This window comes from Choloepus didactylus, chromosome 22 (assembly GCF_015220235.1).
Source record: "Choloepus didactylus isolate mChoDid1 chromosome 22, mChoDid1.pri, whole genome shotgun sequence".
NCBI classification, from domain to species: Eukaryota; Metazoa; Chordata; class Mammalia; order Pilosa; family Megalonychidae; genus Choloepus; species Choloepus didactylus.
This window is the reverse complement of record NC_051328.1, coordinates 36,879,041-36,891,556: the sequence shown is the minus strand read 5'-3', so window position 1 is coordinate 36,891,556 and position 12,516 is coordinate 36,879,041. Positions and strand designations below refer to the sequence as shown.

Sequence of the window (12,516 nt, the reverse complement as noted above, 5' to 3'; positions counted from 1 at the left end):
ACGTTGGGAGGAGGTGGCAGGGGCCTCCGCTGGCCTTGGAGGCGCCAACAGCAGCTCATGAGCCTCCCTGGCCACCTCGGCTCTGAGTTCAGAACCACAGAGCGATCTGGGGAGCCCAGGCCTGAAAAGGAGGGTGGGGGAGTACTACACAGCAAACTGAGCCGCTCTCGGGGCGGTGCGAGGCAACGCGGTGGCATGGAGAGAGTGGGCTCTGGAGTCAGACAGACCTGGGCCTTCCTAGAAAGTACTGACCCTGCCGCGCCTTACTTCCCTCCTCCGTAATCCGGGCATGGAAATACCTCGAAGCCCCTTAACGCATAACCGTTAGAAACCCTGCACCAAGCGCAGTGTGGAGGCACATTCAGACACCCCGTCCAAACAGCACAGCCAGAATTCAAAAAGGAATTCCGATCCTCGTCTCTTTTGAAAAAGTTTAAAGGGGATCAAAGGTACAACCCACGGCGATAAATAGCACCTGTTTTCCTTCCTCGCGCTTTTGTCTCACACCCCTTATTTTCTGGAGCCCCTCACTGGCGATCACAGCCCACCACTACCAGCTTCACCCATAGACAACTCCCAGAGAGGGGTTTCTATTCTTTCCCTCATCATCGCAGGTCCTGCTCGTGTAAATCTACATAGCTGCTCGCTCTCCCCCTCCCTCCGCTCGCTCTCTCTCCTCTCTCCTTTCATCTCCCAACCAATCTACCCTGCTCAGAAGGCCTTTCTCTCTTCGCTCTGCCTTTCACTGCTCTCTCCCCATTCACTAATTCTGCATCAAGAATTAGTCAGAAAGCACCAGGCCCTTCTCGAAGGGACAGCAGGGAAGAAACAAGCTGTTTAAGCAAAGCCAGCGTTAATTTTCCTCAGGTGGGGGTGGGATGGGGTGGAGAAAAGACCAGAAACATTTACTTGCCAATCATTTCGATCCTCTAAGGACTGCGAGAAAAGCATGGCAAGTTCTGTGCTGGTGAAACGTGGCCACGATGTTGACGGTGATGATGGTGATGACAATGATGATGACGGTGACTGTGAAATGTGCTCTGCTCTGTTATTTTTAGTCCATGGAGGCTCCGCTGGAAGTGGAACCAGCCTCCTTCCCAGTTACCGTCAAATGAAGCCCCCCGCCCCAGCCTGAGAGCCAGGAGGCACGTCCTAACCTCACGGCCAAGTCGACGCAAAGCACAGGGGTCCAAAGTCGAACACAGCGAGGACACTTCCCGAGCGAGAGCCTGATCCACCTCAGAAGATGAAGGAATGTGTCTTTGAGTCCTGGAGACTGCAGTTTTAGTCTGCACCCAGAGGACTGCTTAATTTTTAAATGGCCTTGAAACGGTCACAAAAATTCATCATATATCAAGCCCCAAAGAAAACCACAATGATGCAAACCCATGCCTTCCCACAGAAAGTTCTAGACTTGAATAAGGTCTGAGCTCTAAGTGTCCTCCCTTCTGATCAGCTGCAAGTTATTTATTTTTGAAAGAAGAGTGACTTCATCATTTTTGAGACAATGCATGCTTTTTATAAAAAATCCAAGCCATACCGAAAAACACAAACAAGAGCATAAAAGAAAAATCCTCACAAGCCAGAAATGACCAACATTGATGTTTGGTGAACATCATCCCAACCCACCCTCTTTTAAGCCTCCCCAAGCACAGCCGACCTGCTGGGGTATGGGTTGTGAGTGTGCTGTCTCTGCACCCCACACACAGACCTCACTAAAGAGGCAGAGGCCACGGGGCCCAGGGAAACCGCGCCCAGCTGCAGCCTGTCTGCATCACCACAGCCCCCTTCACCAGCCAGCCAGGCTCCGTCGTCACCCGCAGAGAACCCGTTAGATGGGGCGGGGATCATTGCCGAAAAGTTGTCCACAGAACAGTGCTCCGAGGCTGGCTTCAGACAGGACGGTCCCAGCGGATATAACAAAAACTACCATATAACGGGCAGGAACAGTGCGCCAGGCCCTGCGCTAAGCATGGTGCAGGGGGGGGCTTGTCCCATTTAATCCCACCGTCGCCCTCAGAGTTGGGGCCTTGCCATAGGTTGAGCTCCCCCGGAAGCAGACACTAAGACAAGGAGCTGAGCGCAGATGGTTTCTCCAAGAAGGGACTGTAGGAAATGAGGTGGGGGAGTACGAAATAAGACTGTGAAGAGAAGCTGTGGTAAAAGGGGCCCCAGCAGGCAGGAAGATGTGGGCAACAGAGCACGTTATCCACGGCGGGAAACTGGTGCTCGGTCTTGCTGGGGAACTCAAGGGAACAGTGCAAAGCAGCCTGGGAACGGACCCACCCAAGGGGCGAGGCGGCGGGGGCACCCAGCCCCCAGCTGTCGCCTGTCGTTGGTGGAGGGCTGCTTCGGGAGTCCCCCTCTGCAGGAGTGGCCATGGCCAGAGGACACACGCCCTCGGGTAGAGAGGGGCAGGTGCTCACGGTGCAGACGTGGTGCTGGCGGGGGTGGGACACCTGCAGGGCCCTCAGTGTCCTCTGCCTACACATGACACTATCAAGGGCCCTTGAGGTTAAGTGACTTGCCCAAAGTCGCACAGATGGAAAGGGATATTTGGGGTTCAAAACTGGCTTTGGCTGACTCCTGAAGCTCTCGTTTCTGCGATCACGTCAGCAGGGCGGGTGGAAGTGGATGGAGAGGCAGGAGGGGAGGAGGGGTGGAGACGCTGCGAAGGGGTCAGAAGGCTTGGTGGTGTGGGGTAAGGTCCAGAACAGACCCACGAGGCCAGGTGACGAGAAGGCGGAGGGGCCACGAGGCCAGGTGACGAGAAGGTGGAGGGGCCGTGGGGGGGAGCCGGCAGCCTGGGGGGCAGGGACTGGGGAGAAGCAGGTGGAGCCGGGGTAGGCCCCTGCTTCACGGGGGACGCCGGCAGCCCGGGAATAGGGCAGCAGCAGGGGAGAAGGCGGCACGTCCAGGACGGACAGGGAGCCAGTCACCCTCCGCAGGTGACAAATCAGCATGTCGTATCCTAGGAACTCCGATGAGTGCACCAGGCAATGAATCACGGGGAAACCAGGACAAAGATGTCTCCAGAATCCTGACTTGCGGGCTCACGGGCGCCCAGCCCCAGCCTGGCGAAGCGGTCATCCCGCTGACCCCCACCGCCAGGAGGAGGGCACAGGCTGTCAGCTGGCTGAGCATGGACCTTGGGGGGCCGTCGAGGCCCTGGGGCTGTCTTGGTGGGTGGGCAAATAATGACACGGGTGCTCCAGGGAAAGGTTCTGGCAGGAAGCAAACTATAGTGAGGACCAAAGCTGGCCCCTGGCCTGAGTCGGAACACTCAGGAGCCAAGAACGGTTTTGCCCCCCGCTTTTTTCACTTTTTTTAAAACACAAAACAAAACAAAGAAGATGTGACAGAAATCAAAAGTGCTCACAAAATCCAGAATATTCATTATCTGGCCCTTTACAGGAAAAGTTTGCTGACCTCTGGTTTAAAAGATCAAATCCTAGCCTGGGAATAAGCACACAAAAAGATGCTCAACTGGCGCTGGATCAAGGGATTGAAAATGCCTTCTTGACCAAAAAGGGGAAAATAAAGGTAATAAAATAAGGTTTCAGCGGCTAAGAGATCTCAAATAGAGTTGAGAGGCTATCCTGGAGGTTTCTCTTATGCAAGCTCTAGCTAGATATCCCAAATGGCCACAGTATGCCATGCCCTAAACAACAGTAGTCACGAAATACCTAGGTCCCTATCTGAGATTCTATAAAAGATTCATTCACTAAGTTTTCTCTCTCAGAAACTTAAATCCACTGGGGTGTTCCTCTGCCAGACAAGTCCCAAAACCCAGAGACAACAGCCTCTTCAAGAACATCAACCAGATGGAGCCCTGTAAAGTCGACACCCTTTTCAATATGAATAAGTTAGGCTGGTCACCGCCTAGACACCCCTGAAGATCGTGAAAGTGATTAAACGAGAGGAAGGGATAGCAACAGACAAGGTAGGATTTAACAAAGGATTACAAACACTGAATCTTTATATAATTTTTTTTAGATGCTAGGGTATTAGAATAGCTAGAAGGAAATAACTGAAACTGTGGAACTGTAACCCATAACAGTCTTTGAAATTTGCTCTCCAACTATTCGTTAAATCGTACTTTGAAAATTATTACTGTTCTCTATCTATATTAAATTTCACAATTAAAAATGTATTTAAAAAAAAGATGCCCAACACCTTTAGTCCTCGGGGAAATGCAAATTCACGATGAGATGTCAGTTTGCACTCACTAGGATGGGTAGCATCAGACTGACAAGCTGGTGAAGGTGTGGGGAAACTGGGATCTCGTGTACTGCTGGTGGGAACATAAACTGGTGCAGCCACTTGAGAAAATAGGCAGTTTCTTAAAGGGTTAAACAAAAATTTATCATATGACTCAGCAATTCTGCTCCTCAGAAACTACCTGAGAGAAATAAAATTATATGTTCACACAAAGACATCAAATGTCCACAGTAGCATTATTCAAAATAGCCCCAGATCGGAAAGAACCCAAATGTCCATCAGCTGATGAATGAAAACAACACACAGTTTATCCATTCAGTGCAATAGTGTCTGGTCATAAAAAGGACCCAACTACAGTTACAGGCTACACAACAGAGGCACTACACACATATGATGCTAAATGGAAGAAGCCAGATGCAATAAGCACATATTGCAGGATTCCTTTTACATGGAGTTTCTAGAAAAGGCAAATTTATAAAGACAACGGAACCATCTGTTGCCTGGGGTGGGCAGGAGGGAGTGGGGCTGATGGCAAACAGGCACCGGGGCATCTTTTGGGAGGATGAGAATGGTCTAAAACTGGATTGTGGTCATGGTTGTCGGGCTTGACACATTTACTAAAACCACTGAATTGTACACTTTCTATGGGTGGATTTTATGGCATGGAAATTATACCTTGGGGGAGCCGTGCAAAACAAATGCCAACCTGGGGAGGCAGAAGAGAGCACCACGTGAGGCCAGGGCAGTGGGCCACAGTGGTTTGGAGCACAGGCACAGTCAGCAGACTTCACTTAAAATCCAGCTCTGTTTCACCTGCCTGCATGTCCATCCGTCCATTCACTCACCCATCTGTCCATCCATCCACCCACCCATCTATCCAATCATCCAGCCGAGATCATTGGAAAGCATCTACCACGACATGCCAGGCATTGTGTTCAATGCTCAGGGTTCCAGGGTGAGCAGAACAGGGGGACCCCAGTGTTCAAGGAGCTCGTGGCCTGTGACAGTCACTGGGGTAAGAACGACTCCCATCCCAGGCTCGCTGTGACAATGCCACGAGACAAGGTGCACCCAGCACCCAGTCCAGCTCCTGGCTACACAGCAGCTCTAACTCTCATCACCTACCAAGTGAGCGAGTGGTCCAGAGCCGGCAGGACCTCGGGGGGCTCCCAGCGTCTGTGACTAAACCCCCGTCAGCCACCAGGACACAGAGCCGGCGGGAAGAGCCCGCCTGCTGCCCCCCTGCAAGACACAGTCACTCCACTGCGGTCCTCGCTCTCTCGGCTTGTCAGGGAAGGGGTGTTACCTGGGCAACGCCCGCCATCTCTCTGGTAACTGCTCCCACAGCAGAACCGAGCACAGACGCAGGGCTTCTCAGCTCGGAAAGCGGAGCCCGAGCTGCCACCCGGAATGTGCCCCTGGCCAGGAGGGGCGTGACTCGGAAGGTACTGGCAACATGCCTCCCCACACCGGGGCTGCTGCCCGGGGGCTCGCGGCGGCTCTGAAGCTGCAGGCACACAAGCACGCATGCTCCCCACCACCCATCTGCAGAGGGAGAGCTGCTCGGCGGCTCTGTGCAGAGAGAACCAAACAACGAAGGCCCTGAAGCCGCGGCCACTGGTGGCTGTTCACATTCGAGTAAATAAAAATGAAAGGCAGCTAAAAATGCAGTTCTTCAGCCATACTAGGCACACTTCGAGTGGCTGGTGACTACCGGGTCGGATGCCACAGATCTAGAACATTCCATCACTGCAGACAGCTCTACTGGGCAGTGCTGCCATAGAACCTCGGAGTCCCCTCTGTCACGAGGCCCCAGAGGCCCAGAGACAGGTGTCTGACTCTCCCCGGCCATCAGCTGACACTTACTTGCCGAGGCCAATAGATGTGTGACGCTCTGCCAGCACTGAGAGGCGGCAGCCCACCTGAGGCGTACCCTCCCACAAGGAGCCCCTATCGCACACCTCCTTCTCACTGGGAACCCCTCGGACATTTCCTCCGAGGTCTACAGGGCCGTCTTCTTCACCCCCGTGGCCCTAGTAGATGGACGCTTTCTTTTATATCTCTGGCTTCCCTGACTCCTCGACAAGGGACACTCGACTTCCTGAGTCCTTCGAGACCCCCTTGACTGTGAATGTAAGGCAGGCCGTGCCATCTGCCCTCTCGGCCAAGCCTGTGAGATTCAGAGGGCCCCGGACACTGGAGGGCATTTCTGGCCTTCTCTCTGGGTCTCCAGGATGGCTTCCCTTGAATCCATTTAGCTCCAAAGATCATCCTTTTGTCTCCAGACACAACTTGGACCTTGGGACTGGCCCATGGATGATACCCCCAAAATGCCCAACTGGCCCCCAGGTCTTGATCACTGACCCAAGACCAGCTCACAAAGAGCCCATTTGTGTCCACACAGGGACCCCAAGGGTCCAACGCAGCTCCTGAGACTTATTCCGGTTGCCTGCTATCCCGCGCAGTCCATGTCGCAAAATCAAACCCTCGGTGTGGCCACGACTTACCAGGCAGGGGGAGAGTATCGCCCCAGAACCGTGCCTGTCTCCGGTGAAGCCCTGGAGGGCATGCACGCAACCAAATAAAATTGTGGGCTTTACAATAACCAGAAGATATGTAGCTAGAAGTGGACATCCCAAAAACTGATTTTTAAAGAAATATCATAAATGCACATTCCAATTTTGTTGTTGTTATAGAAGAGGCCTGTGGGGCCAATGCCCTTCTGGAATTAGACTGAATGCTCTTTTCTTTATCTCTGCAACTGGGAGTCTTCCCCAGTCCCCAGGCTTGGTAGGGGCAGCGCCCAGTGCCCTTAGAATCATGAACCGAGGGCCTCATGAGGGCCCAACAGCCTGGTCCCCCAGGGGCTCCAGGCCTGGGTACTGGGCCCTAGAAGGGACCAGGTGGCTGTCATTCTTGTTACTTGTAATTTTTTTTTATTGCGGTAAATTTCACCTAATATAAAAATAACCATTAACCAGTTTAAAGTGCACAGATCAGTGGCACTTAGTATATTCACAATGTGGTGCAACCATCGCCCCATCTCTTTCCAAGATATTTTTGTCACCCCAAAAGGAAACCCTGTACCCATTAAGCAGTCACTCCCCACCCCCCATTCCCCTCTCCTCAGCCCCCCGCATTCCTGAATCTGCTTTCCGTCTCCGTGGATTTATGTGCTCTGGAATGTCATATAAGCGGAATCAGACAACTTTGTCCTTTTTGTACCTGGCTTTGTTCACTCAGCTTAGTGTTTTCAAGGTTTGGCCACATTGTACCTACTCCATTCCTTATTATAGCTGAATCCACTGTAAGGATAGACTGCATTTGGTTTATCTGTTCATCAGCTGATGGGCTTTGGGTTGTTTCCACCTTTTGGCCGTTGTGAACAGTGCTGCTATGAACACTTGTCACTGCTTTTTGTCCAAAATGGGTGCCCAGCCCCTTGCCCTGGCCCCTCAACTTCACGGAATCAATGAAAGTTCCACCACAGGGCACTGCAGGGTTTAAATGGTCCTGAAAGGGGAACCCAATTTCGCCAGTACAATTACCGAATACTCTGTTACCTGATCAGAATAACCAACAGACTAATTTGTCAACGACTACCTTCCCAGGATTCGCTTTTTTCAGGATGGGGCGGGGAGTGGAGGGGCCCACACAAAATGAGCGAGACAAAGCCCCTGTCCGGCCCACTGGAGGTGCAGCACAGCACAAACCACTCTACCGAGGCCACTGATTGTTGTAATGAGGGCTCTGCTCGAGGGCCCTCTGTGTCCCAGGACAGCTATAGCACAAAACAGGCTGTGGCGAGTGACACGAGGGCGTGCAGCACTTGGGAGAGCTCTCAGCTGGGTCCTTGCAAAGCACTGCGCAGAGAGTAACTTCTTTAATCCTCACAACCACGCAAGGAGGTGAGTGGTAGAAATGCCCCCATTTTACACGTGAGGAAACCGAGGCCAAGCGAGGCTAATCAGGAGCTGGAATGGGGACCCTGGTCTGGCTTCTGGCCCGAGCACCCCTCAGCCACCCCAGAGGGAGCAAAGCTGAGAGCTTTCTATCGTCAACTGATGCATCTCATCTGTTGATGCAGCTTCAGATCGCGTCCTTCAAGTGGGGCCTGTGCCTCGTCGCCTCGGCTGCCCAGGGGCAGTTCTGGACCAACTGTAGCCGGGCGTCCAGCCGACACACTGGGAAGCCAGCTCCTGGGGGAGACAGGCAATTTGTTTAAACCAGGGGAAAGAACCTGAGCGCTCAGTCCCCTAAGTGCCCACCGGAGGCGGCGCCCGAGTCGTTTCTGCTTCCAAGGAAACAGCAAGGACGCAGGCGCTGAGTCTTGCTCGGTGTCTCTGGGGCATCAGCCGGTTGCCCGGGCAACCACGCATCTGGCTGCCAGGCTCCCAGCTGGGTCCTGAATCTGATCCGGCCGCGACAGGCCAGCGCCTGCGAGACCCTTTCTAAGATCCAATCACCACCGATGCCATTTTACTGCATTTCAAAAAATTGTATGTGGCCGTTTTCCTCCCTGAGCTATAAGTTGCTCGGGGGCCTTTTGTGTCTCTGAAAAGTCTGTTTCTTTCCCACTTAGCCCTGCGTCTTGAACCATGAAGGCAACGAGTGATCATCAGAAATAATGGCTAACCTGTACTAAGGGCATACACTGCCGGGCAATGCAGCAGAGGCGTCCCAAGCTTTAACGTGCACGGGAACCACCCCGGGGTCTGGTTTAAAATGCAGATTCTGGCTCAGTAGACTTGGGGGTGGCACCTGGGAGTCTGCATTTTTAAGTGGCCTCCAGGTGAGATGGGTGCTGCCGGGCATTTTTACCTGCATTTGGTTTACTCCCCCCTGTGAAGTGGGCTCAGTTCCCACATTACAGAGAAGGAGGCTCCGAGGGTTTAAAACCTCACCCAGGGTCACCCAGCTGGGAAGCAGCAAAGCAGGGGCCGACCCCAGGAGGACTGGTTCTTCGGCACCCTGACTCTACCATCCCGCCTGGCAAGCCCAGCCCTCTTATTTTACAAAGGAGCGGGAGGTGGCCCCCCCGGAGGGTGGCTGGGCAGCCGTGGACACCCGGCACTCTCGCAACCTCCCCCAGCTTGTCCTTGGCTTGTGATCACTGGGTTTTCCCTCCCTGGGGGAGGATCTGAGGTCCTCTCTCTTTCCTGCTCCCTTGGGGGAAAGAAATGCTGGGGTTCTCTCTCCATCTCAACCCCCCACCCCCATCCTGGCCCATTTCCTGATTGCATAAGCCCCTGGTCTGCAGCTGCCTCAGGGCAGCTGGGGCTGGGGCGCTGGCACACCTGGGCCCCTGCATCACCAGTGATGTCAGGAGGAGCCCTGGCCCCACCTGGGGACCCAGGGAGGCTGCAGGGGACGCCAGGAGAATTCCGGCAGGGACGTCAGCACAGGGCTGGCTTGAGGTCCTTGGCAAAGGGAGTCGTGGCTGGGGGTAGGGTGGGGTGGGGGGGCTCAGAGGAGTTGCAGGACTCTAGCTCAGAGCAAATGGGGTCCCCTTTCCTTTCTCGAGGGTCCCTCAGGAATCAGCAATGGCCCCCAGCATGTCACCAGCCCACGGCCCAGGCATCAGCATTTTCCCCAACACTGGAATATTGTGACGTTCCCCAGGGATCTGATGTGCAGCCAGGGTCAGCCCTGCGGGACCCCAGCACAGGGAGGAAGGCTCCCCTGTCCAGGCCGGAGCCCCTCTCGGGCTTCGAGTCCCCTCACTCTGGTCGCCTCATCATCCTGCAGCAGAGGCCCACTTTGCTGAAGAGACTTTGGGGTGCACCCACAGGCACAGCCCCAGGGCCATCTCACCCAGGACACCTGTCAGGTCGGGGAGCCGTGGAAGGACGACCCCCTCGACCCCCTCCCCCTGCCGAGCTCTTCTCAGCTCTGGGCTCAAGGATTCACCCTGACACTGGAGGGCTCCTCCCTGGGGACCACCTTGGGCCCCAGAAGGCTGCACAGGGCAGGGCAGCTGCCGATGAGAAGGGTTGCTTGTCAGACCCCGAGCTGGCTGGGGGAAGAGGGAAAGAGGAGGGAGCCGAGCAGACTAAGACTGAGAGGATGGAGAAAGTAACTCAGGGGTGAGAATGAGGAGGAGGCAGGGAGGTGACAGGTGACGGAAAGGGGGGTGGGAGGAGTCACCCCGGGCTGCTCGGCACCCCAGGAAATAAAGACTCCATGCCAGTTTCTCAGGGTTCCTTAACCAACTCCAGGCACTGTTGCCTCTGTGGCTCTCAGGCAGGCGGCGGGGGGCCGAGAGCTGCTTGAAGTCTGCTGCTCCGGTTCCAACAGGCTCTGACTTAAATACAGGGGAGGAGGCTGTGGCAGGAGATGATTCCTTGGAGGAGACAGGAAACTTCTACCAGGTGTATTCTGTCAGATGAGCTGGTGTTGTGGGCTGAATGGTGGCCCTAAAAGCTAAGTCCACATCAAATCCCTGGAACCCGGGAACATGACCTTACTTGGAAAAAGGGGCTTTGTGGACACGATCAAGTAAAGGCTCTTAAGACGAGGCACTCACACTGGGCTACCTGCATGGCCCTAAATCCAAAAACCAGTCTCCTTTAAAGAGAGAGAGGAGAGGCCACGTGGAGACGGAGACAGACAAGGGGTGAGGTGGCCACGAGCCAAGGAACACCTGGAGCCACCAGGAGGTGGCAGGGGCCAGAAACTGACTCTCTTTACAGAGTTTCCACAGGGAGCCCGGCTGACTCCTTGATTTTGATCTTCTGGCCTCCGGAATTGTGAGAAAATCAGTTTCTGTTATTTGAAGTCACCCGCTTTGTGGTCATTTGTTAGGGTAGCCCCAGAGGAATTCCAGGCTTCCTACCCACCCCCCCTCCCTTCTTTGCAGCAGTGGCCAAGGCTATCAAATCCCACTAACAGTGCTGGGGTGGGACCCCGAGGTCCCTACCCCCAGATCCATGCTCAGCGGGCCCTACTTGTTAAACCCTTCCGTCTCTGATCCCACTCACCCTCCAGCCTGGAGCTCCCATGAACAGAGAGGCCCAGGGAGCCCTGCTTGCAGCTCCCAGCTGAGCGCATTCTAATGGCCTTAGACTGGGCCAAGCCTACTTACAGGCTGTGTGGCCTCAGGCAACTTAGATCACTCTCCGAACCTTGGTTTCCTCTTCTGTAAAATGGAGATAAGAGTAGCAACTGCGCCTCTTGGAGCTGCTGGGAGGCCTGTATGTGATATTTCAGTCTGAGCGCTCTAAGTGCTCGACAAACTGTAGCTATTGAGCTCAGAAATAGACTAATGAAAGGTGGTTAAACTTTAAGGAAAAAGAATCAGGGTGATTAGAAGCCCCCCAGTGCCCATCAATGGAAAAAAGCTTAAATAAACTATGGCCCCTCCAAACGGTACAATACTACTATGGGGTCTGAATCATGCCCCCCCTAAAGACTTGGCCAAGTCCTCAGCCCTGGCCCGTGTGTGATCTATCTGTAAAAAGGACCTCTGTGGACGTAATTATGGGTGACGCATGAACTCAGGTGAGAACAGGAGCTTGACAAGGTCACACGGAATTAGGGTTTGTTTGTAAGCCACAGGGCCGAAGTCCTTATAAGCAAAGGAAATTTGGACAGAGAAGTCCAGAAGCCAGCGGTCAGCAGAAGCCAGAAGTCACAGAAATTAAGAGAAGCAGACCCAAAGAGAGCACCTTGTGACAGACAGTGGCAGGAATGCCAACAAATTCCTGATGTTTAAGCCAACTCATTGTGTGGAATGTGTCCTCAGCCAACTATACAGTGGGTAAAAAGAATGACATAGGGCTAACAAGATCCGACACAGATCCAATTGCATGAAATGCTGTTAAGTGTAGAAGCAAAAACACGCAAAAGCTATTTTTACTGCACATACGTATGGACGTAACACACAGGCCGAGGAGGGGAAGGACACATGAGGCTGCAAGCAGCCGTCATCTTCGTCATCTTTGTCATCTTTGTCATCGTCATCTTCGCAGAGGAAAGTGGCATGGGGTGGAGCAAGGGTGGGGCCTCAGCTACATCAGTCATGTCCGTATCTACGCCTTGCACATTTAATTAAAAATAGAGAAAGAAAAATGGGGGGAAATCCGCAAGGATTTCAGAATTTGGGGTCATCATAGAGGTTGTATTGTCCCCTCAACAGAATTCTTAAGTTGGTTGGGATCCCATCTTCTTAGAGGGTGCTGGAAGGTATCTTAAGCCCCATTATATTTTACTTTTCAGCATTCTAGTGTATCACCTGGTTTTGAAATAATATATGATCATTGAAAATTTTGGATTGTACAGAAGAGTGTAAGTGAA

The 12,516-nt window shown here is 53.4% G+C and overlaps 1 protein-coding gene across 3 annotated transcripts in view; it reads right to left on the bottom strand.

Moving 5' to 3' along the window:
• The window catches only part of LOC119519003 (c-Maf inducing protein), a 232,059-nt gene that overhangs the window by 52,950 nt on the left and 166,593 nt on the right, over positions 1 to 12,516 (bottom strand). The gene's annotated exons all lie outside the window — the stretch shown is intronic.